At 41.3% G+C, this 24,880-nt stretch overlaps 1 pseudogene; it reads left to right on the top strand.

The window, feature by feature from the left end:
- Window positions 1–24,880, top strand: part of LOC122691402 — a 193,642-nt pseudogene that overhangs the window by 14,701 nt on the left and 154,061 nt on the right.

Genomic DNA, 24,880 nt, shown 5'->3' with positions numbered 1-24,880 from the left:
ACTCCCAGGGGGTCAGCAGTCCTCGCTTCTGCCTCCCCTTAGCTGTCCACTCCCTTAGTGGCATCATGGGTCTTATCAGGAGGAACTGTGCCCACCTCCATCATTTCTCCTTGACAGCGCCTCCTCTCGTCCTTCACATCCACTTGGCTACCTCATTTCAGCAGTTGGTTGATCTCCATTGCTTTCTCACTGTCAGTTACCTCCTACTGTCTGGTCTTAACTTCGCTCCTTGTCCGCCTGGTCCATTATTATCCTTTCTTCTTCCTCTTGCTCCTCTCCACATATTGAACTCGTCTAGCTAAGTCCCAGCCTTAGTTGGTTCTGATCACTCACTTTCTCTCTTCCTGAGCATCTGAGTATTGCAGTAAAATGGAACATACCTGAGCTCATTTGTCACTTTAAATGCATGAGCACAAGCATCAAGTAAGGACTCCATCATGCTCAGAAATCCTACTTTTCTGACTTAGAAATTCCCTTTCTGACTTTCTACGATATCAGTATTTTTACTTTCTCTCTCCAGGCCTCCCTCTCAGCTGCTGGTCATGACTCAATGAAAATAGAAGCCAGCAGGCAAGAGCCAGTTTGTGTTCTTACCACCAGACCCACAGGTCTCCCCGCCGAGCCTGGGCCCAGCCTTTTTACAGGTGTTCCTTAGAAGGCTAGTCCCTCCCTCTGTGTCAGGCACTGGCCCTTCCAGTTTGCCCTTCTGTCTGCTGGATGTTTTCCCTTCTCTGCTGATCATTCCATCAACCTTTGTAAACATTCTTTTAGTGTTGCTGCTGCTGCTGCTAAGTCACTTCAGTCGTGTCTGACTCTGTGTGACCCCATAGATGGCAGCCCAACAGGCTGCCCCATCCCTGGGATTCTCCAGGCAAGAACACTGGAGTGGGTTGCCGTTTCCTTCTCCAATGCATGGAAGTGAAAAGTGAAAGTGAAGTTGCTCAGTCATGTCCGACTCTTTGCGACCCCATGGACTGCAGCCTACCAGGCTCCTCCATCCATGGGATTTTCCAGGCAAGAGTACTGGAGTGGGGTGCCATTGCGTTCTTCGTCTTTTAGTGCAGAGCTCCTTAATCTAGTCCAGAGGCTGCTTTCCTGCTATAGAGTGAGTTCTGGAGTCTGAATCTGGGGAAGGTGGTGATGAGTTGACATCTATATTTTGTCTAACCTTGAACTGAATTTGTTCATTTCTTCTGTTAGGAATGTAGGCAACAACCCAGCCACCTTAGCAGTAGCAGGAAGTTTGTCCTCAGTGAAATCCTAGGTATCTTCAAGTGGCATTTTTGTTGTGGCAGATATCTTGAATATTGTTTACCTTCGCCAGTACTTTGAAATTACCATCATTAATTCACCTGCCAGTAGGTCTTTTAAAAAAATATTTATGTATTTAATTTACTTATTTGGCTGCACCAGGTCTTAGTTGCAGCGCTTGGAATCTTCGATCTTTGTTGCAGCATGTGAACTCTCAGTTATGGCATGCCAGATCTAGTTCCCTGACTAAGGATTGAACCCGGGCCCCCTACATTGGAAGCGCAGAGTCTTAGGACCAGTGGGGAAGTGCCTGCCGTTAGGTCTTCTTATTTAATGTGTTGACCAGGAAGCTGGTATCTTACATTACTATATCATAGATATAAAAAAAGTTCTTGGTAACTATTTCAGTATAATTACTTTCCTTTATAATCTTGTGTATTTTATTTTATGCATTTGAAAACGTCATTTTGAGGTGGGGCCTGTAGATTTCACCCGACCACCAAAGGAGTAGGTGGCACGTGAAGATGAATCACGCCCGTGGGGATCTGTCTGTCTCAGAATAACACTGACCAAGCACACCCGCCCCTCACTTGGTTCCACATCCCCAGCGCCACTTCTGGCCTGCGATGCTCCCACTCAGAGGAAAGCATCTTGAATGAGGGGCTTGCGCTTGCCATTCCTGCCTCTTCCCCTCTAGTTTTCTCTTTACCCACCTGAGCCCGTTTGCTGTCCGCAGCCCTCCTTGGACTTGAGGTCGGGTCAGACTGCCAGGATCTCACACCTTGTGGATCCTTCTTTGTCCTCACTCCGCCTTTGGCGGAATTTGACTGGGTCGATTGCTCCCTCCTCCCCTGGACACTCTCCCCTGGCTTTTAGACTCTTCGTTCTGTGCTTTTCCTCCTGCCTCCCTCTGGACTTCTCCCCATTCTGACTGTTTCGTCTCCTCTGGCTTCAATGTTAGTCTCATATATTCCATGGTTTTATTTACTTTTTATTATTAAATTCTTATTTTGAAATAATCTCAGACTTTATAAATGTTGCCAAAATACCTCAGAGAATTCCTGGTACCTGCCCTCCAGTTTCCTGAATGTTGGCATTATACTGTTTGCCTTGTCATCCTTTCTCTCATTACATGCTTGTGTATAATTTTTTCCCCCCAAACCATTTTAGAGTAAGTTCCAAACATGACATTTCTTTATTCTAACTACTTCAGTGTGCATTTTCCTAAAAACAAGTACCTTCTCTTACACAGTACAGTAATCCAAATTAGGAAATGGATGTTGCTCTAGTACTGTTACCTCATTTACAAACCTAATGTATATAAGTTTTGCTACTTAGAGTAAAAGAGAAAAACAACTTCTCCCCATCCAGATTCACTCTGGGCTCACACGCTGCATTTAAGCTGTCATATCTCTTTGCTCTTTTACAATCCAGAACAATTTCTCAGTCTGTCTTTGATTTGAGTACCTTGACAGTATTTTGTAGCGGAGGCTAGTTTGTGGCATGCCCCTCGATTGGGACTTTTTTGATGTTTCCTCAGCCAAGTCCAGTACTCTTGCCTGGAGAATCCCATGGACGGAGGAGTCTGGTAGGCTACAGTCCATGGGGTCGCTAAGAGTTGGACATGACCGAGCGACTTCACTTTGACTTTTCACTTCCATGCATTGGAGAAGGAAATGGCAACCCACTCCAGTGTTCTTGCCTGGAGAATCCCAGGGACGGGAGAGCCTGGTGGGCTGCCGTCTATGGGGACGCACAGAGTCGGACACGACTGAAGCGACTTAGCAGCAGCGGCCAAGTCCAGAGGCATCGATTCGTCTCGGGCAGAGACACTGCAGATGCGTGCTGCTCAGTACATCATATCAGGAGAACGTGACACCAGTGAGCCGAGTTACTGATGATTATCGCTCTTCTGTTTACTTTTAGAAAAACACACGTACAGTACGTCATCTGTTAACCATTTCTAAGTATACAGTTGGCTGGTATTAAGTACATGCATATTGTTGTGCAGCTTTTGGTGTTTGGAATGTTGATCAGACTTCTTCAATTAGGTTTAGCATCCACTGATGAGTCTTGCTTGAGACAGTTATTACTGCTGACAAATGATGATTTTCTAACTTCATCATTGGTTCCACAGTTTGTTAACTGTCCCATGACTTGTAATGCCCCCCTTTATCCTGATGACACCTGAATTTGTATCTCAGCACCTTTCTCCTAAGCTTTAGCCTTTTATTTGTAGCTCTTCATTTATATGTACATCCCTAGATGATTTAATATGTCCAGGAGGTAGCTTTTGGCTTTATTGGGACAACTGTGTCCATTTATTTTACTCACTGTGTGTGGCTGTTTTCATGTTACAAAGATGTTGAGATCTCATGTTGCCATAGAGATCTCCATATGGCCCATAAGCCTAAAATGTTTCTTGTTTGTCTCTTTAAGGAAAGGTGTACTGATCTCTGATCTAAGCGGTTATCTCCTGCCTGGACAACCACAGTGAACAGTTCCTTCTGGCTGACCTCCCTACTTCAGTTCTCATAGAAGTCCAGATGGTCTTTTAAAAACATGGAGCAGGGCTTCCGTGCTGGTCTAGTGGTTAAGAATCTGTCTTGCAATGCACATGGGTTTGATCCCTGGTCCAGGAAGATTCCATATGCAGTAGGGCAGCTAGCCCGTACATCACAGCTACTGAACCTGAGTGAGCTCTAGAGCCTGTGCCTGCCATAGCTAGAGAGTAGCCCCTGCTGTCTGCAACTGGAGAAAGCCCGTGCGCAGCAGCAAAGACCCAGTGCAGCCAAAAATAAATAAGTAAATAATTTTTAAAAAGTACATGAAAATAACGGAGCAGATAATGTGATTATTGTGCTTAAAGCCTTGCAACAGCATCCCGTTGTCCTTAGAATAAGTAAATTCTTACCGTGGCCTCTAAGGGCCCGTGTAATCCTGCCCCATCCTCTGCAGCCTGACATTATTCCGTTCTCCTGCTTACAGCTTCCTTCTCTGGAACTGTTTCTGGAACAGTCCAAGCCATTTCTGTCCTCTGGGCATTTATGTCTGTTCCCTGCCTGAAATACTCTTCCCCCAGTTCCTGCGTGTCTGATCCATGCTCACCTTTTGGGTCCTCCTGCCTGGTGGCCTTCTTTGGTCGTCCTAAGGTTGTTCCCTTCACTACAGAGCAGGACGCATCTACCTTGTTCATCATTAGCTCACCGGCACCTGGTATGGTGCCTGGCACAGTGTACATGCCAAATTACAATTTATTGAGAGATGAATGAACGAATGAGCACATGGAGTGAATGAAATAAGACACATACATTTCAAAATCACTTGCTGTTTCCATTGATTTTTTTTTTTTTTTGAGCTGTAGTCAAATATGGTCTTTCCCAAGTATTTTAGACTCTGTGGTTTGTTACAAAATTTTTTATGATAAACAGTGACTTCTGCTAATACACACTTTTAAAAATTCTGTTCAGGAATTCTGTACTTAAATCAGGAAGAAGAAAGACAGTTAAGAGAGCAGTATGATGAGAAGCGTTTGCAGTCCAACGGCGCAGGTGCTCTGTCCTACACGTCTCCTAACACTTCAAAGTGTCCCGTGACAATTCCTGACGATCAGAAGAAGTTTATTGACCAAGTAGTGTAAGTTCCTAAACTGAAAGCAGACGTGCGATGAGACGTGTGTCTTGGGGCAGGATCGATGCCTGTATCTCAGGCTTGTGATACCCACACACAGCGCACACAGAGGGTGATGTGAGGGCAGGATTTAATTGTGGCATACCTGAGTTTGTGTTATATGTTGTTCAATCGCTGAGTTGTGTCCGTCTCTTTGCGACCCCATGGACTGCAGCATGCCAGGCTTTTCTGTCTTTCACTGTCTCCTGAAGTTTGCTCAGACTCATGTCCATTGAGTTGGTGATGCCATCCAACCATCTGCTGTCAATTGTAAATGGAGTTTTGTGTACTGTGCGCAGAATTGCCATGTGTCACCAGGCCTGAGACTGCCTTGGCAAGGGGGCAGACCTCTTGTGTGGACCACAGGCCTGACAGCCACTGTTCCCCCAGAGGCAGAGGCCCATCCAGATATTGCAACATATCTGTGTTTTTTTTTTTTCTGTTGTGGTGAAGTTCTGACAAGCAAATGTGCCACGGGAGGAGCATCTGGTTTTGCTTAGTTTAGTTATCAGTATAACTGCTGACTCATTGGAAAAGACCCTGATGTTGGGAAAGATTAAAGGTAGAAGGAGAAGAGGGTGACAGAGGATGAGATGGTTGAATGGCATTACTGATTCAATGGACATGAACTTGGGCAAACTCTGAGAGATGGTGAGGGAGAGGGAAGCCTGGCATGCTGCAGTCCATGTTGTTGAGACGTGGACATAACCTGGCGACTGAACAACAGACTACTTGGCAACTGAATAACAAAACTACTTGACTAGGAAAGTAAAAATGTAAATCACTTGTATCAATGAATCCTTGAGAAGTTGTCACTGACTCATTAATAACAATGACAAAAAGAATCTGCCAAAGTAAAGTATTTTAAGCCTTACTGAACTAAAAAGTTATGATTTGGTAAAATTACATTGTCATATGTTACTGCTTTTGAGTATGGTGGTTCTTTTGATTGATGACTTCGTTCCTTAATGATGCTGATGGTCATATTTTTATTCTAATTCTTCAGAAAGAAAATAGAAGATTTATTACAAAGTGAAGAGGACAAGAACTTGGATTTAGAGCCATGTACTGGGTCAGTTGCCTTGAATATTTTCACTTGTTCTTTTTTGGGAAAGGTAGATGATTTCTGGCATGTGCTCTTCTTGGTCTCTTAAAAACATTCATAAATAGTCTTTTTATTATAGGTATGTTCCCAAGATTTCAGCACTAACTTTAGTGTTAACGCAGTGGGGAGCATGGTATATTGAGACACTGAATGAGTGCTTTGTCCTGTCCTGGAGGGAAGAAAACTGTTATGCACCTCTGCTTTAAGACATGCTCAAGAGTGCGTAATTATTGTAGCCTTGATGTGTGCTTCATACAGAAAGACTTCAGAAGAGCCAGAGTCCATTGTTAGGCTATTTCTGTCCTTTTCATTTCTCTCTGCAGTAAAAAGCATCGGTGTTTCAGAGTCAGTAATTGAAACAGCCTGCTTTCCTTCCTTCTCCTTTGTGACTAGCTTCAACAGAAGTGTTTTAATGCATCTGTCTACTTAAAATTCTGTTCATACAGCCACAGGAGGTAATATTTTGGTTTGATAAGGACTTCTGCCTCTTTTATAAAGGCAGTATAATAATAGCAGTGATAAAGAGCATTTTCAATTCATTAGTTCTCTTGGAGAAGGGAATGGCTACTTCAGTATTCTGGCCTGGAGAATTCCATGAACTGTTCCATGGGGTCGCAAAGAGTTGGACATGACGGAGCGACTTTCACTTTCACGTTCAGTTCATTGATTCGGCTGTGTCGGGACACAGTTGTGGCACACGGGCTTGTCTCGCAGCTTGTGTGGTGTGTGGACTGAGTTGCCCCTTGGCATATAGGATCTTAGTTCCCCGACTAGGGATCAAACCCGAGTCCTGTCCATTGAAAAGTGGATTCTTAACCACTGGACCACCAGGGAAGTCCCAGTAAAGAGCATTTTGATGAAGAAAGGTGGTGAGGAATCCTCCCACCTCAAGCATCCTCTCTGTTCTTTTTTGCATGTTAACTGTCACTTCTAATGAAGCCTCTTTTAAAACTTATGTGGTCTTTCCCAACCAGTGCTTGGTCAGTTTGAATTTTGCTTCAATGATTGCAAATTAATACCTTTTCATTTGTTTTCGTAGGTTCCAAAGAAAACTGATTTATCAGACTTTGAGCTGGAAGTAAGTGTTTATATTATACATGAGGGCTCTGTGAGGGACCCAGGATTAAAAAATTAAAAGCAGTTTTTTAGCCTTTATTTCATTTTTGATGTTCTGCTGGTTTTGGTGACTTGACCATACTGTGTTCTTGGGCAGTGCTTCATTTTGTTACTGTTTTCCCCCCAATTTCTTAAGTTAAATACCCGCTTAATTTATTTGCTCTTGCTTCTTAGTAGCTGCTGTAAAGGCTTTACAGTTTTCTTTTAATGATCGATTTGGCATATCCTAAATTGAAGTATTATTTGAAGGTATATGAAGGTATGTGTAGTACCTTTGAAGGTATATAATAAAGTTTGGCTTTAAGACCTGGGAAATACTCAGGTGAATGGTCTTTGTTTTTCTTTTTTGAAACAGGATAATTTTTACTTAGATTCTTGTCATTTAATTTATGCAGCTTAAAATATTTAATTATATTAGGCTGCCTTCTTTACTATATTTCAGTAGCATTGTACACAAAATTTTTAATTTCATACTTTTGCTGTTTATAAGAAATACTGAAATAAAGTAGATTAAATGAAAGGTGAATGCTTTTTCTAAAGCAGGGATTAGACCATGGGTGGGTTTCAGGAGGCCTGTGAATCTCCTGAAATAATGTCCAAAATTTTGTATGTGTTTTTTTCTGGAGGTGTTTCCATTAGTTTAGTTATATTTTCAAGTAAATCTCTTAACTTAGCAGTTGAAGGTCAGGATTGGAGAGATGGATGTTTGCACTTGACTTTGTTTGGGGTTCTTGTTCTTTCGTTAGAATCTGCCAGTGAATTTACTTTGACCAGACCAGGAAAAGGGCCATTATTATTTGATCAGGCTCCTTTCTTCTCATGTTATCCTTGCAACATACTCCCTATGGATTCCAGATTCCTCTCCTTGGCAGATGCCAACTACTGTGCAAGCTTACCACAGAGTTACTCATCTCAAACCTCCCCTGTGTGTGCCCCAAACCATCTAAAGAGACCTTCAAAATTTCACTTAGGAAGTAAGCATTGTGACATTTAGAAGCAAGATTTGACTGTGAAGTAATGTGTTGACTGTATTATATGATGCCTGACATTTCAGAAACTGTCTAAGTCCTAAAAACTTAATTTGAAATGAGATACATTGCTGTATTCTAAGAGCAGAGATAGGGAAACATTTGGAAACTGAAATATTATGGAATAGGCTTACTCTACAGTCTTCCTGTAGTGATATTTATTGCATACTTAATAAAACTGATGTAATGAAATTATAGCTATATAGTTGTTTTAAAAGTACTTTAGGGTCTTAGCTGTCATTATCTCATCTATTGATAAGCACGTTTTCTTTCTTTTCTTTAGGTATCCCAAAGGCATTCATGTTGAGACTTTAGAAACTGAAAAGGTAACCCCAAGGCTTATCCAGGGCCAACATTAAATGCACTGAACCAGTGCCATAGTAATCAAATACAAAGTGCAGTCAGATCAGGAAGTTGAAAATCAGAGTTGACTCCCATACGCATGAGCTGGGTGACATTGGACAAGTCATTTCCCCGCTGCCAGCCTCAGTTTCCTCATTTGTAAATCCACTCATGAGCATGGTGATGATGAGCTCTACTGTCTCACGGCTTTTTAAAAAGTAGTGGATGGAACTGAACTTTGTAAACTTGAGAGCATGCAAATGTTAGTACGTGTTCTCATCATCACAGAAAGCTGGTATGCATGGTACTCCTGGAGTAATTGCTTCTTGTTACATGGGCCACTAAAATTAGGTTTTAGAATCTGGGGCATAAGCATGCTGTCATCATGTATTCCCAGAGAGCAGTGATAGAACCGAAATGGGTAATGGTGGGCTGATGGTGGGTTCCTTTGACGGAACTATAGAATTTTAGAATTTATTTCATTTCTGTAACAGTTGATATCTGGCTGTCCTTTTTATAATGCAGAGTGAGAACTTTTCCTACCGTGTCTGATAAATGTTGTCCACGTTCCATTGCCAAGAATGTGTTGTCCAAAATGCCTGTTTAGTTTTTAAAGATGGAACTCCACCCTTTGCTTGGTTTTAAGTATGTATGGAATGTTATGATAGGAATAGTAGTAGTGGTGGTCAGACAGATGGAAATGGTGCGGAGACAAAAATATACATGTGAAATAAACTCAGTATTTTAAAAAAAAAAAAAAGAATTTGGTTCTTGTTCTTAAGTGAGATGTATAATTAAGAGATTATGTATTAAATCTTGCTAGAAGATAAATCTCAAACTTTGACACAGGAGATTTTGTGGTGTTTGATTGATCCAGAATGCAGTGTGAGAAAGAAGATGCTAGTTACCCGACAAGTTACTGGAAAATCCAGGATTTTTCTCTTATGTTAATAAGATACAATACAGAAATTTTTTAAATTGAGGTAGGGTTGACTTACAGTATTAGTTTTAGGTATATAATATAATGATTTAAATTTATATGGGTTACATAGAATTTTTATTTTAAAACCAACTATTTTTAAATCCATGTTCAAGTACAACATCTTAGTGTCCATTATGGAGTGTCTTACTCTCACAGTCTCTTGATATTTATAATTGACTCTGTTGGGGTGAATTAATAAATCATAGGAAAATGTCATGGAAACATGGAGATGAGTTCTAGTTTGTAAAGCAACAACTCAACTTTGGTGGCATTTCAAGATACTTTGAATGTGTTTTTCCCCTGAAAGACTGTGCACTGATAAAAAATTATAACTTCTAATGGTGGCAGAACCTGAATTTCAAGAGGGTGAGGCGGGTCGGGTAGCTTCCAGAAAATTGAATATCTGCCTTATGTCTTTTAGAAAGAGCGATACATTGTTATCAGCAAAGTAGATGAAGAAGAACGCAGAAGAGAGCAGCAGAAACACGCTAAGGAACAGGTGACTGAACTACACTCATTTCCTTTGGGTGAGAAATGCCAAGAGAATTGTAGAGCTTTTGTTAGATTCAATTTAGTGAATCATTTTCTACCATAGAAGAGTTGAATTCATAGCAAAACCTGAAAGAGAATGAGGGTAGGTATTTAGATGTAGCCAGCAAAGTGAGGGTGGCATTGTGGTGGACTGTCTTCACCTCCGTGAAGCCATCTCAGAGCAAGAGTTAGTGGCTATCATTCAGACTTTGTGTCACTGAGCATCTCAGCCCATTAAGTGATCTCACCGTGGCTAAATTCAGGCCCGGTTAACTAGTTTTCCTAAAACAAAGTTGAGATGATATGGGCCTACAGATGCATGCTCATAGTTAACGTTGGAACCTCACTCTAGTTGTCCTCTGGAGAATGGTTTCGAGCAGGAAGACTAGTTAAGCTGAAGAGTAACCAGCTAAGAGACACCAGTGGCCTTAAACAGGAGAAAGTGAAGTGGAAGTGTTAAATGGTCTTTCATGTCCAACTCTTTGCGACCTGATGGACTGTAGCCCACCAGGTTCCTCTGTCCATGGAATTCTCCAGGCAAGAATACTGGAGTGGGTTGCCATGCCCTCCTCTAGAGGGGCTTAGCTTTGAGAACAGGTTTTTTTTTTTTTTTTCTTTTAAAAAAAATATTGTCTTAAAAAATTTAATTCTGGTAAAATATGTAACATGAAATTTACCATCTTTGCCATTTTGAAGTGTTCAGTTCTGTACTGTTAAGTACATTCACATTGTCCTACAACCATCACCACCATCCATCTCCAGACTATTTTTATCCTGCAAAATTGAAACGCTATACCCATTAACTAGTAACTTCCCACTCCTCCCATCCCCCAGCCTCTGGTACCCACCGGTCTACCTTCTGTCTGTGAATTTGACTCCTCTCAATGCCTCACATAAGTGGAATTGGATAGTATTTGTCTTTCTGTTACTGGCTTTGTTCATTTAGCGTAATGGCATTTTGGGTTCATCTTTATTGTAGCATGCATCACAATTTCCTTTCTTTTTGAAGTCTGAATAATATTCTATATACCACATTATGTTTGTCCATTTACCTGTTTATGGACTCTTGTGTTGCTTCTGTCTTTCGGTTCTTGTGACTAATGCTGCTCTGAACATGGTTGTCAAGGACTCTCTTGAGTCCTTGCTTTCAATTCTTTGGGGCATATACCCAGGAGTGGAATTGCTGGATCATATGATAATTCTATTTTTAATTTTTTGAGGGACTACCATGCTATTTCCCACGTGACTGTACCACTTTTCATTCCCACCAACAAAGTACAAGTGTTCCAATTTCTCCACAAAACCACCAGTGCTTTTCAGACTCAAGAGTAGTTTAAGGAGGTAAACAATTTCAGTGAGGGTGAAGTGGGAGAGCAGGGGGCTTGCAGGTTCCTGGGAATTAAACTGGACCTAGTGAATTTTTTTTGTTTTAATTTAAATTTTTGACCATGCCACACAGCATGCAGGATCTTAGTTCCCTGACCAGGAGTAGAACCCATGCCCGTTGCAATGGAAGCACAGTCTTAACCCCTGGACCAGGGACATCCCAGGAGAAGAGTCATTAAGTAATTTAGCTGTGAAGAGATAAGGAGAAGGAGAATGGTTCTCTAGAGTTTAGAGTTAAGGAAGGGATTTCAAGATAGGAAAGAAATTGAGTCTGTTTAAGCACCGTCATGAAGAAGACAGGAGAGAAGAAGCTGAGTGGGAATGCGTCTCAGTGTGATGCTATAAAAATTTTGTAAAAATGCATTTGACCAGGAAAAAAGACAGCGGGGTGGTGGGGGGGGCTTCCCTGGGGGCTCAGTTAGTAAAGAATCCTTCTGTAGCGCAGGAGGATCCTTGGGTTGGGACAATCCCCTAGAGAAGAGAATGGCAACCCACTCCAGTATTCAGTATTCTTGCCTGGAGAATTCCATGGACAGAGGAGCCTGGTGGGCTACAGTTCATGGGGTCAAAAAGAGTCTGACACGACTGAGCAACTAAGCACTCACTCAGGAAAAAAAAAAAAAATCAGAGAATTCTTGATTAACAGATGGTCTGAGTGGTTCTCCTCAGAATGGAATGCAGTATTGATTTGGCCAGCAGGTGGCAGCTTTTAAAAGTCCCTGTTTATAAGACAACTTCTCGTTTAGTCCTTAAGTTGTATCAGACTCTGCAACCCTATGGACTGTAGCCCACCAGGTTCCTCTGTCCATGGGATTACCCAGGCAAGAATACTGGAATGGGTTGCCATTTCTTCCTCTAGGGGATCTTTCTGACCCAGGGATTGAACCCATGTCTCCTGCATTGGCAGATGGATTCTTTACTGCTGAGCCACCAGGAAGCCCCTCAAGGCAGCTTGAGGGATATGGAAATTTCAACAGTTGATTGGAAGTGATGGGTATACCCTAGCACTGTTATCTTAGTAACTAGTGAATAGTTTGCCACTTGCTCAGCCCTCTCTCTGAAACAGAAAAATGGTACATGCAGAAATCATTTCCAACACACTTGTTTGGGGGTGATGGACTCAAAGCAAACAAAAGTCATCTAACTGGATATAAAATTTCAGTCTCTGGTTTTTTTTTTTTTTTTTTTTGCTTAGATTCAATAAAGAACTCATTCAAATAAGGAACATATATATTTCAATAGTTGGTGTTTTGTTTTGTTTTTAAATTAGGAAGAACTGAATGATGCCGTGGGATTTTCTAGAGTCATTCATGCCATTGCTAATTCGGTAAGTGAAACACACTTTGTAATTAATTTCCTGGACATAACATTTACTGCGAAATGCCAAGTTATCATTGCAAATCCATCATCTGGTCACATTGATGTTAGAATGTTTTCCTGGTCTGGAGGGAGAAGTTAGAACTTCATAAAGATAGCTTGTTGTCATAATGTGCTCAGTGTGACATTGTAATTGCTGAATTACATCCAAACCATTTTTTCAGAAAGCATTTCTATTAAAATGCAGAAGAGGATTATACTGTGATGGCCTTATGTGGCTCCATGAAACTGATATTTATTATTCTCAAAACCAACAAGAAGCAGAATAGCAAACTAAAGAATATGAGGAGAAATAATCCAGTGTTTGAAACCTTGTATTCCTTCATTAAAAGAAATCTAGAGGATAAAAATAATTGTGTTGAATTCTTCCACTTAATTGAATCTTGTATCTTTGTTTTTAAAATAATCTTATTTATTTATTTATTTTGGCTGTGCTGGGTCTTTGTTGCCGTGAGGGCTTTTCTCTAGTTTCAGCGAATAGGGGCTACTCTCTAGTTGCGATGCGCGGGCGTCTCATTGCGGTGACTTCTCTTGTTGTGGAGCACAGGCTCCAGACCACGTGGGCCTCAGTAGACATGGCACATGGGCTCAGTAGTTGTGTCTCCTGGGCTCTAGAGCACAGGCTTGATGGTTGTGGCACACGGGCTTAGTTGCTCCCCAGCATGTGGGATCTTCCCGGGCCAGGGATTGAACCTGTGTCTCCTGTATTGGCAGGCAGATTCTTTACCACTACCCCAGAGAAGCCCTGAATTAATTATATCTTGATAACATTTGATGCATTTAAAAAATGTGTCAACTGTTTATGTAAATGTGCTGGAGGATTCTGTGATAGATATAGTAGATATTTTCCCTTGTTTCTTACATCCTTTAAGAAAAGAAGCACACCCATCTTGCAGAGAGAAACTGGGTCTTGCTGCTGGTTGTTCTGTTGAGTTACCCATCCAAGTCACACTGCTTGCCTGATGCTAAACTTCCTGGAGTCCGAGACTTCCTTGTCCTTGAGTAGCTGGCCTAGGGAGAAGGATTTGTCTCCCTGGAGGAGTCATCTTGTCCCTTAAATGCTGAGCCCTGCATCGGGGAAGCTTGAGGGCAGTGCTTCAGGAGTCCGTGGTTGTCTCAACAGTAGGTGCAGCCTTGTCACACAGGAGCACTTTTGGGGAGGCAGCCACTGGCCCTGGGAAGGGGTAAACAGAACTTAGACCTTGAGAGAGAGAAGGGCTGGCTCCTCAGGAGCTCTTTCAAGTAAATGATATTACTGGAACAGAATAGAACCAGGGATGAGCCTGGAGAAAAACAAAGGTGTGGGTCTCTTGAGAAGTAGCCAAAAAGCTAGTTTAGAACTCAACATTTCAAAAAACTAAGATCATGGCATCTGGTCCCATCACTTCATGGCAAATAGATGGGGAAACAATGGAAACAATGACAGACTTTTTCTTGGGCTCCAAAATCACTACAGGTGGTGACTGCAGCCATGAAATTAAAAGACACTTGCTCCTTGAAAGAAATGCTGTGACAAACCTAGATAGCGTATTAAAAAGCAGAGACATCACTTTGCCAACAAAGATCCATATAGTCAAAGTTACGGTTTTTCTAGTAGTCATGTATGGATGTGAGAGTTGGACCGTAAAAAACGCTGAGCACTGAAGAATTGATGCTTTTGAACTGTGGTGTTGGAGAGAAGACTCTTGTGAGTGCCTTGGACTGCAAGGAGATCAAAGCAGTCAGTCCTGAATATTCAGGGTCTGAAAAGACCCTGATGCTGGGAAAGATTTAAGGCAGAAGGAGAAGAGGGTGACAGAGGATGAGATGGTCAGATGGCATCACTGATTCAATGGACATTAACTTGGGTAAACTCCACAAGATGGTGGGGGACAGGGAAGCCTGATGTGCTGCAGTCCAAAGAGTCAGGATATGACTGATCAACAGCAACAAGATTGTGTGTATCCAGAGAAGCAGAGAGGGCTTCCCTGGTGGCTCAGTGGTGAAGAATCTGCCTGTAATGCAAAAGTCTTGGGTTTGATCCCTGGATTAGAAAGATCTCTTGGAGAAGGGAATGGCAACCCACTCCAGTATTCTTGCCTGGTATATTCCATGGACAGAGGAGCCTGGTGGGCTACAGTCTATGAGGCCACAAAGAGTTGGACATGACCGAGAGGCACACACACCCACACAGAAGTAGAGGGGAGTTTCTGGTTGTGTTTGCTTACATTATACACACTTAACCAGCTGTTTTCAGAGCAGTGGTGGATTGACTGAAGCTGTCCCTGAAACAGATGTGGGGCAGCAGTTGGCTTTGAGCTCCCATAACCAGCATGATGGTTTAGGGGGCTTTTCCAAGATGGGGGCATTTGTTTGCCTTGTACAAACAATTCAGATCCTTGAGCCAGCTGTGCCTCTATTTTTCCTCTCTGTGGTCCCTCTTCTGCAGAGTGATTCATGGCAAGTTGTGGACCATTCGTAGTGCGTGTCACAGAGCATACCGTGATAAAAATTTAGCCCTGTTTATTAGTGATCCAGACATTTAAAATTTAAGTCACATACTTTACAACTACTAACATAGTTGAGCTCTGTATAGCCAGTGAACAAGTAAACACTCTGTATTAGACCAGATTCTTTCCCCGTCATTCTTAGTAAGGAATCTGTTTTCTCTAGTTTTAAAAAAAATTCGTATTAATTTTTCACCCACAGAAAAACTGGTAGAGGATTTCTATACGCCCGTCACCTGGCGACACCTGATGTTACTGTCTTGTATAACCACACAGTTGCAAAACCATGAAATTAGCCTTGGTACAATATTATGAGCTAACTTGAATTTAACCTGTTTTTCCTCTAAGTCCTTTTTCTATTGATGGTTCTATCTAGGATCCCACATTGAGTTTACTTGTTATTTCTCCTTACTCTTCTGCAGTCTGTAGTTTACTTTGTCTTTTATAACCTTGATGTTTTTAAAGAGTATTGATTGATTGTAATTGTGTCAGGTGTCCCTTGGTTTGGATTTGTTTGATCTTTTCTCACGTAGGATTGAAGACACAGTTTTGGCAGGCAGACCACAGAAATGATGGTTCATGACGTTGACCCCCATCACTCAGTTCAGGTGGTGTCTGCTGGGTCTATGCACTGTAGAGTTACTGTTTTCCCTTTTGTAGTTAATAAATATATTGGGGGCGATATTTTGAGATGCTGAAAACCCTGTTTTTTCTTGAGCTTTTGCCAGTGACAGCATCTGTCGGTGGATCTTGCCTGCAGCCGTCATTACTGTGGTATTCTAGTGGCGAGTTTGTGTTTCCCTCTTTCTCCATTTGTTTCTGGAAATCTTCTAGAAGAGCCGCCCCTGCTCCCCTTCTGTTAATCCTTTTTTTTTTTTTTTTTTTTTGGACTCAGAGAAACTTATTTCATTCTACATATCTTTAAACAATTTGTTTATTTGGCTGCAGCAGGTCTTAGTTGCAGCGTGCAGGCTCTCTAGTTGTGGCACACAGGCTTAGTAGTTGGGGCTTGCGGGATGAGTTGCTCCAAGGCATGTAGGATCTTAGTTCCCTGATTAGAGATTGAACTGACATCCCCTGCAGTAGAAGGTGGATCCTTAACCACTTGACCACCAGGGAAGTCCCCATTGTATAGATTTATCTCTTAATTTAAAAACATTATTTATTTATTTATTTGTTTCTGGCTGTGCTGTCTTCATTGCCGCCTGTGGGCTTTAGTTGCAGTGGAGCAGGGGCTACTTTTCTCTGGTTGCGGTGCACGGCTTCCCGGTGCAGTGGCTTCTCTTGTTGTGGAGCATGGGCCCTAGAGATGCAGGCTTCTGACGCTGTGGCACACGGGGTAGCTGCCCCATAGCCTGTGGGGTCTTCCTGGACCAGCGATCGAACCGTGTCCCCTGCATTGACAGGTGGATTCCTAAGCCCTGGACCATGAGGGAGGTCCCTCTACAGATTTTAATCTAGTGTTCTTATCATTTATTTTGTTGCTCGGATGGTACCACATGGGCCATTGGTGCTTCTTCAGGCTGGCTCGCCTGTAACAAGCCCCTTCCTTTTCTGAGCACCTCCTTACTTTCTGACGTCACAAGATATTCCACACTCATCTTGTATCTTCCTTTCCTCAGCTCTAGAATCAATGACTTCTCCAAGGAGCCCGGGTTCCTTTTAGAAACCAAGTTCTGGTGCTGGGCTGCTGTGGTGTTACTACTACTAGTTCCCCTCCCTGCACAGAGCTGAGAATGATACATGTGTGTGGCCACGCATGTTTACACACGTTGATATTTCCGTGTCTGACTTACATGCATATTTTAAAAAATGAATTTATACTGATACACGACAGATTCTAGTCCAGTACCACAGGGTTTACTTTTAACCTACTCTCTCTTCTTTGTAACTTTTTTCCCTCCAACACTGGGAATTGCAGTTCTTGTTATCTGCTGTGTTGATGTTACTTCTGTTCTTCCCAGCCACCTTCAGTATGGTCGAGGGCTTCATTTATAATACAGTTAGGTTTATCTTTTAGGGCTTCCATTTTGGGTTTCTTCCTTCTCTGTGGTTTCGATCAATACTTGGTATCTTAGCACTGTGTAGATATTCAGAATGAGAGGATAGCTCATCTGTTGGATTTGGGAGATTTTGTATAGAATTATTTATTTCAGAGGATTATGCTTACCTTTGTGAGTCAAGGAGTATTGCTCTGAAGGTCCACTGGGACATAGAGAAAAGCTCCAGATGCTTTATGTTAAAAATGCTGTCACCTGGCTAGCTAAATCTAAATTGATGTTCCATTTTTGCAGTTTAATTTTTATCAAAATGGACTAATTTATTGCACATATATTGTACCTCGTTGGTTGAAGAGCAGTGAATTTCATTGGAAACAATATTTCGAAACAAGCCCTGTGGAATTTGGCATACATGATGAAGGAAATGGAAACATTCTATTTAATAAAGTTACTTATTTTTTACCTTCTAGCATTGTTATAAGTGTGTCTTTTGAAAATAAGTGAGTTGTTTTGAAGAATACATTTCTGAAATAGATATTTGGAGTTTGTTCACAAATTATTTGACAGTTCAAGGTATCTAGCATTTTCAGTTACATTTTTGAGCTCTTTAATAAAAATTTTGCTACTTCTGATTCTTGTGTTAGTAAAAATTTTACTACTTCTGATTCTTTTGGGTAGAAAATGAATAAAATCAGAGAAAAAGATCAATGAAATCAAAGTCATTTGGAGCTTTTACTTTGCATTCTGGATTTTACACCAGAAGAGGAATGAAGCCAGCCCAAATTTCTTTATTTGCATATCTTTATACATTTTTTTTCCCCTTAGTGTCAAAAAGTAAGTTTAGTACAAAATCCTCATGGAACCAAGCCATACATTTCAAGATACTTAGCATTTTCTGTTTTTTTGAGCTCTTCAATAAAAAGCCCTGATAAAATTTTGCACCAAGGAGTCTTTCCTAACCTTGACTTTTTTCAGGGGAAGCTTGTCATTGGACACAACATGCTCTTGGATGTCATGCACACGTTCATCAGTTCTACTGCCCTCTGCCCGTGGTGAGTGACCTGTCAGCCTGTGTTAAAAATTCTCATCTTCAATACTGAGAAAGTGTTCTTTGTGGGGTGCCGTTCCCTTGTCTGCACCTGTCCCCGAGGGACAGTCTCCTGCACTTGGTTGAATGTTTTTGAAGAGATTTTAAAGGATCTTCGGACATCTGCCATTGCTGGAGCGAGGTTAAACATTTGTTTCGTCTTGATGCCGGAGGTTTGTTTGCTCAGTTAGTGCTGAGCAGGGGTTGCTGAGCCACAGATGTGGTCTCCGGGTTTGATACTGCTAACGTGAGCCACAGCAGGGCGCTGAAGCAGGGGTGGCTGGGGTAGGGGTGGGGGGCGGGGGTGGGTGGTGGTGCTAGAGGTCTGTAGACTGGGTCAGGTTGTGTAAAAGTCTTGGTTGCTTCTTGCAAGGTAACCCTTAGATTCTCTGTGGACCGTGGTGTTTTGGGACTCTTGGAGCCGTGCGGTCTCAGGGCATCAAAGCACAGAGTCCGGGAGAAGGGCTTCTCTCTGTCTCCTCCTCTTCGCTCCCTGACTGCCTAGGGCCTCATCTTACTGCTGCTCATCACTGCAGTGCCTTGCCTTCATTTACTCCCCCTGTTTTCTGTCCTTCAGTGACCTCACCCGCCTTCTAGAACTTCAGTTGGAGACACCGACATCTTCCTCTCCAGCTGGCATCTCTCCTCAGATCCGGTCACAGTTTACGCTGACCCCGCACGTCTCTACCTGGGTAGCTTTCAGAATGAGTGGGGTTTAAAATTCATGTGTCGCAAACAGGGTGTGCAACTTAACGTAACCTTTCTCTCCTTCTGTCTCCAAACCCGTTCTTCCTCCTGATTGCTTTACTGTAAATGATACCCAGTCACCAACATGGTTTTTAACATCCATTTTGGCTCTTCCTCTGTCCCCCAGATCTGGCCAGTTAGAAAATCCTGGCAGTTTTGTCTCCAGGCTGTCTCTCACATCTGGATTCTTTCCATTTCAAGTAGCAAGTAGCCTTATTCCTCATCTGAAGATGGCAAACTCCAGGCAGGATTCCCTGCCTCACTTTAACCTTCAGCCCATCCTTTAAACAGAGGTTGGCAAACTTTTTCTATAAAGGGTCAGATAGTCAAATATTTGGGGCTTTCCGGGCTGCCTAGTCTTTGTCAGGACTCTTAAGATGGTCATTGTCACCTGAAAACTGCTGTAGAATGCAGTGTGTCAACAAATGGGTATGACTTTGTCCCAGAAAAATTTTATTTAAAAATAGGTGATAGGCCAGATTTGGCCTGCAGACCGTGGTTTCCAGCCTCTGCTTTAAACTATCATACCGCCAGATTTTTTTTTTAATTGGAAGATAATTGCTTTTCAATATTGTGTTGGTTTCTGCCATACAACAACTCGAATCAGCTATAATTATATATATATCCCCTCCCTCTTGAGCTCTCTTCCCTCCCCCGACCCTATCCCTCTAGGTCATCACAGAGCACCAGGCTGGGCTCCCTGTGTTACACAGCAGCTTCCCACTAGCTAGCTGTTTTGCGCATGGTGGTGTATATATGTCAGCGCTACCCAATTCATCCTACCCTCTGCTTCCCCCGCCCTGTCCGCAAGTCCATTCTCTACTGCTGTGTCTGCGTATACCACCAGATTCACCTTTTATGGCTTCTGGATTGGATGATACCTACTTTAGAGTTCAGTGTCGTTTATACATCTGCAAAGCCTCAGTTACTTCACGTTTCTCACAATGCGTCGTTCCTTCAGCATCTTGATTACTTTTCTTTGGAAAATTCCAACACTGAGTACCGCAGGTCTATTGGGAAGCCTGTTCCTATTTCTGCAGCCTTAAGATCGTCGTTGCTTTTCATAAAAACTGCATCACCCTCAGGGACTCAAAGGCATCATAGTTGTGAGCCTCAAAACAAACATGATGGGTGTGAATTTGCATTGTGTAAATCTAAAGGGCTAATGTTAATTTCAGAGCTGTCACTCCTTATTGACTGAATAGTAGTAGCCTTTCTCACGGCTTTTTGACCTTCAGAGCAGTGAAGTTATCTGTAAGGAAAGTGTATTTAATGCTGTGTTTATAGGTGTTTCAGACACCAAACAGAGCTTGGCTTGTAACAGGCATTAAGTACTGATTTAACAAATGAGTGTCTTCCAACTGTGTCAGCTTTGTAATCTCCTGATGTATGGCTCTGTCCACATCACTGACCCTGAGTTAAATTCTGAGTTAATCCCATGTTCTTTGTTTTTCTATACAGTTGATTCTTTTTAGCCTGGCATTATCAAGCCTTCTGTGATCTGGCCCAACCTTCTTGTGTAGTCTGGACCCGTTTTTGTCCTTCCTCCCAGCCAGACTGGCTCATTTTTCAACCCCCAGAAAACGTGTGCTTTTGCATGTCTGTAATTTTTGGTATATGAAATCCTTCAACTTGAATTTCCTCTGGCTTTTCTCAGTGTTTGCTATTTACGGCTTTACCCATCTTACCCAGGTCCAGTGTGTGCCTCTTTGGGTGTACACCTTTTCCCTGCTTGCTGCCTTGCCCAAGAGTGATCTTTCCTTTCTCTGAACTGCCAGAGAACCGTGTACCTCTTCTGTTGCATAAATGTTGCCTTTACATCTTATTCCACTTTTCTCTCTAAGTGATTCCCTCCTTGGACAGGGAGTGTGACCTTTTTATTATCTGTGTCTAAATGCCTAGCATAGCCTTTGTATGTAAGGACTAAATAAATGTTATCTTGCATGTAGCTAGTTTTCAATCAAATTCTACTGGAAAGAGAATATGACTTATTGCAAAGTAGAAGGTGGGTTAGGGTAAGTGGTTTTTTTTTTTTTTTTTTTTTTTAAATCATCTGGTTACATGCTTTATTTTTTTATTTTTTTTAATTTTTTTATTAGTTGGAGGCTAATTACTTCACAACATTTCAGTGGGTTTTGTCATACATTGATATGAATCAGCCATAGATTTACACTTATTCCCCATCCCGATCCCCCCTCCCACCTCCCTCTTCACCCGACTCCTCTGGGTCTTCCCAGTGCACCAGGCCCGAGCACTTGTCTCATGCATCCCACCTGGGCTGGTGATCTGTTTCACCATAGATAGTATACATGCTGTTCTTTTGAAACATCCCACCCTCACATTCTCCCACAGAGTTCAAAAGTCTGTTCTGTATTTCTGTGTCTCTTTTTCTGTTTTGCATATAGGGTTATCATTACCATCTTTCTAAATTCCATATATATGTGTTAGTATGCTGTAATGTTCTTTATCTTTCTGGCTTACTTCACTCTGTATAAGGGGCTCCAGTTTCATCCATCTCATTAGGACTGATTCAAATGAATTCTTTTTGACAGCTGAGTAATATTCCATGGTGTATATGTACCACAGCTTCCTTATCCATTCATCTGCTGATGGGCATCTAGGTTGCTTCCATGTCCTGGCTATTATAAACAGTGCTGCAATGAACATTGGGGTGCACGTGTCTCTTTCAGATCTGGTTTCCTCAGTGTGTATGCCCAAAAGTGGGATTGCTGGGTCATATGGCAGTTCTATTTCCAGTTTTTTAAGGAATCTCCACACTGTTTTCCATAGTGGCTGTACTAGTTTGCATTCCCACCAACAGTGTAAGAGGGTTCCCTTTTCTCCACACCCTCTCCAGCATTTATTGCTTGTAGTCTTTTGGATAGCAGCCATCCTGACTGGCGTGTAATGGTACCTCATTGTGGTTTTGATTTGCATTTCTCTAATAATGAGTGATGTTGAGCACCTTTTCATGTGTTTGTTAGCCATCTGTATGTCTTCTTTGGAGAAATGTCTGTTTAGTTCTTTGGCCCATTTTTTGATTGGGTCATTTATTTTTCTGGAATTGAGCTTCAGGAGTTGCTTGTATATTTTTGAGATTAATCCTTTGTCTGTTTCTTCATTTGCTATTATTTTCTCCCAATCTGACGGCTGTCTTTTCACCTTACTTATAGTTTCCTTTGTAGTGCAAAAGCTTTTAAGTTTCATTAGATCCCATTGGTTTAGTTTTGCTTTTATTTCCAATATTCTGGGAGGTGGGTCATAGAGGATCTTGCTGTGATTTATGTCGGAGAGTGTTTTGCCTATGTTCTCCTCTAGGAGTTTTATAGTTTCTGGTCTTACATTTAGATCTTTAATCCATTTTGAGTTTATTTTTGTGTATGGTGTTAGAAAGTGTTCTAGTTTCATTCTTTTACAAGTGGTTGACCAGTTTTCCCAGCACCACTTGTTAAAGAGGTTGTCTTTTTTCCATTGTATATCCTTGCCTCCTTTGTCAAAGATAAGGTGTCCATAGGTTCGTGGATTTATCTCTGGGCTTTCTATTCTGTTCCATTGATCTATATTTCTGTCTTTGTGCCAGTACCATACTGTCTTGATGACTGTGGCTTTGTAGTAGAGTCTGAAGTCAGGCAGGTTGATTCCTCCAGTTCCATTCTTCTTTCTCAAGATTACTTTGGCTATTCGAGGTTTTTTGTATTTCCATACAAATTGTGAAATTCTTTGGTCTAGTTCTGTGACAAATACCGTTGGTAGCTTGATAGGGATTGCATTGAATCTATAGATTGCTTTGGGTAGAATAGCCATTTTGACAATATTGATTCTTCCAATCCATGAACACGGTATGTTTCTCCATCTGTTTGTGTCCTCTTTGATCTCTTTCATCAGTGTTTTATAGTTTTCTATGTATAGGTCTTTTGTTTCTTTAGGTAGATATACTCCTAAGTATTTTATTCTTTTTGTTGCAATGGTGAATGGTATTGTTTCCTTAATTTCTCTTTCTGTTTTTTCATTGTTAGTATATAGGAATGCAAGGGATTTCTGTGTGTTAATTTTATATCCTGCAACTTTACTATATTCATTGATTAGTTCTAGTAATTTTCTGGTAGAGTCTTTAGGGTTTTCTATGTAGAGGATCATGTCATCTGCAAACAGTGAGAGTTTCACTTCTTCTTTTCCTATCTGGATTCCTTTTACTTCTTTTTCTGCTCTGATTGCTGTGGCCAGAACTTCCAACACTATGTTGAACAGTAGTGGTGACAGTGGGCACCCTTGTCTTGTTCCTGATTTCAGGGGGAATGCTTTCAATTTTTCACCATTGAGGGTGATGCTTGCTGTGGGTTTGTCATATATGGCTTTTATAATGTTGAGGTATGTTCCTTCTATTCCTGCTTTTTGGAGAGTTTTAATCATAAATGAGTGTTGAATTTTGTCAAAGGCTTTCTCTGCATCTATTGAGATAATCATATGGTTTTTATCTTTCAATTTGTTAATGTGGTGTATTACGTTGATTGATTTGCGGATATTGAAGAATCCTTGCATTCCTGGGATAAAGCCCACTTGGTCGTGGTGTATGATTTTTTTAATATGTTGTTGGATTCTGTTTGCTAGAATTTTGTTAAGGATTTTTGCATCTATGTTCATCAGTGATATTGGCCTGTAGTTTTCTTTTTTTGTGGCATCTTTGTCTGGTTTTGGAATTAGGGTGATGGTGGCCTCATAGAATGAGTTTGGAAGTTTACCTTCTTCTGCAATTTTCTGGAAGAGTTTGAGTAAGGTAGGTGTTAGCTCTTCTCTAAATTTTTGGTAGAATTCAGCTGTGAAGCCATCTGGTCCTGGGCTTTTGTTTGCTGGAAGATTTTTGATTACACTTTCGATTTCCTTGCCTGTGATGTGTCTGTTAAGATCTTCTATTTCTTCCTGGTTCAGTTTTGGAAAGTTATACTTTTCTAAGAATTTGTCCATTTCATCCAAGTTGTCCATTTTATTGGCATAGAGCTGCTGGTAGTAGTCTCTTATGATCCTTTGTATTTCAGTGTTGTCTGTTGTGATCTCTCCATTTTCATTTCTAATTTTGTTAATTTGGTTCTTCTCTCTTTGCTTCTTAATGAGTCTTGCTAATGGTTTGTCAATTTTGTTTATTTTTTCAAAAAACCAGCTTTTAGCTTTGTTGATTTTTGCTATGGTCTCTTTAGTTTCTTTTGCATTTATTTCTGCCCTGATTTTTAAGATTTCTTTCCTTCTGCTAACCCTGGGGTTCTTCATTTCTTCCTTCTCTAATTGCTTTAGGTGTAGAGTTAGGTTATTTATTTGGCTTTTTTCTTGTTTCTTGATGTAAGCCTGTAATGCTATGAACTTTCCCCTTAGCACTGCTTTTACAGTGTCCCATAGGTTTTGGGTTGTTGTGTTTTCATTTTCATTCATTTCTATACATATTTTGATTTCTTTTTTGATTTCTTCTATGATTTGTTGGTTATTCAGAAGTGTGTTATTTAGCCTCCATGTGTTTGAATTTTTAACAATTTTTTTCCTGTAATTGAGATCTAATCTTACTGCACTGTGGTCAGAAAAGATGACTGGAATGATTTCAATTTTTTTGAATTTTCCAAGACCAGATTTATGGCCCAGGATGTGATCTATTCTGGAGAAGGTTCCGTGTGCACTTGAGAAAAAGGTGAAGTTGATTGTTTTGGGGTGAAATGTCCTATAGATATCAAATAGGTCTAGCTGGTCCATTGTGTCATTTAAAGTTTGTGTTTCCTTGTTAATTTTCTGT

This window comes from Cervus elaphus, unplaced genomic scaffold (assembly GCF_910594005.1).
Source record: "Cervus elaphus unplaced genomic scaffold, mCerEla1.1, whole genome shotgun sequence".
Lineage (NCBI taxonomy): Eukaryota > Metazoa > Chordata > Mammalia > Artiodactyla > Cervidae > Cervus > Cervus elaphus.
The sequence above is the reverse complement of the archived record's forward strand: the minus strand, read 5'-3'. Positions and strand labels throughout refer to the sequence as shown.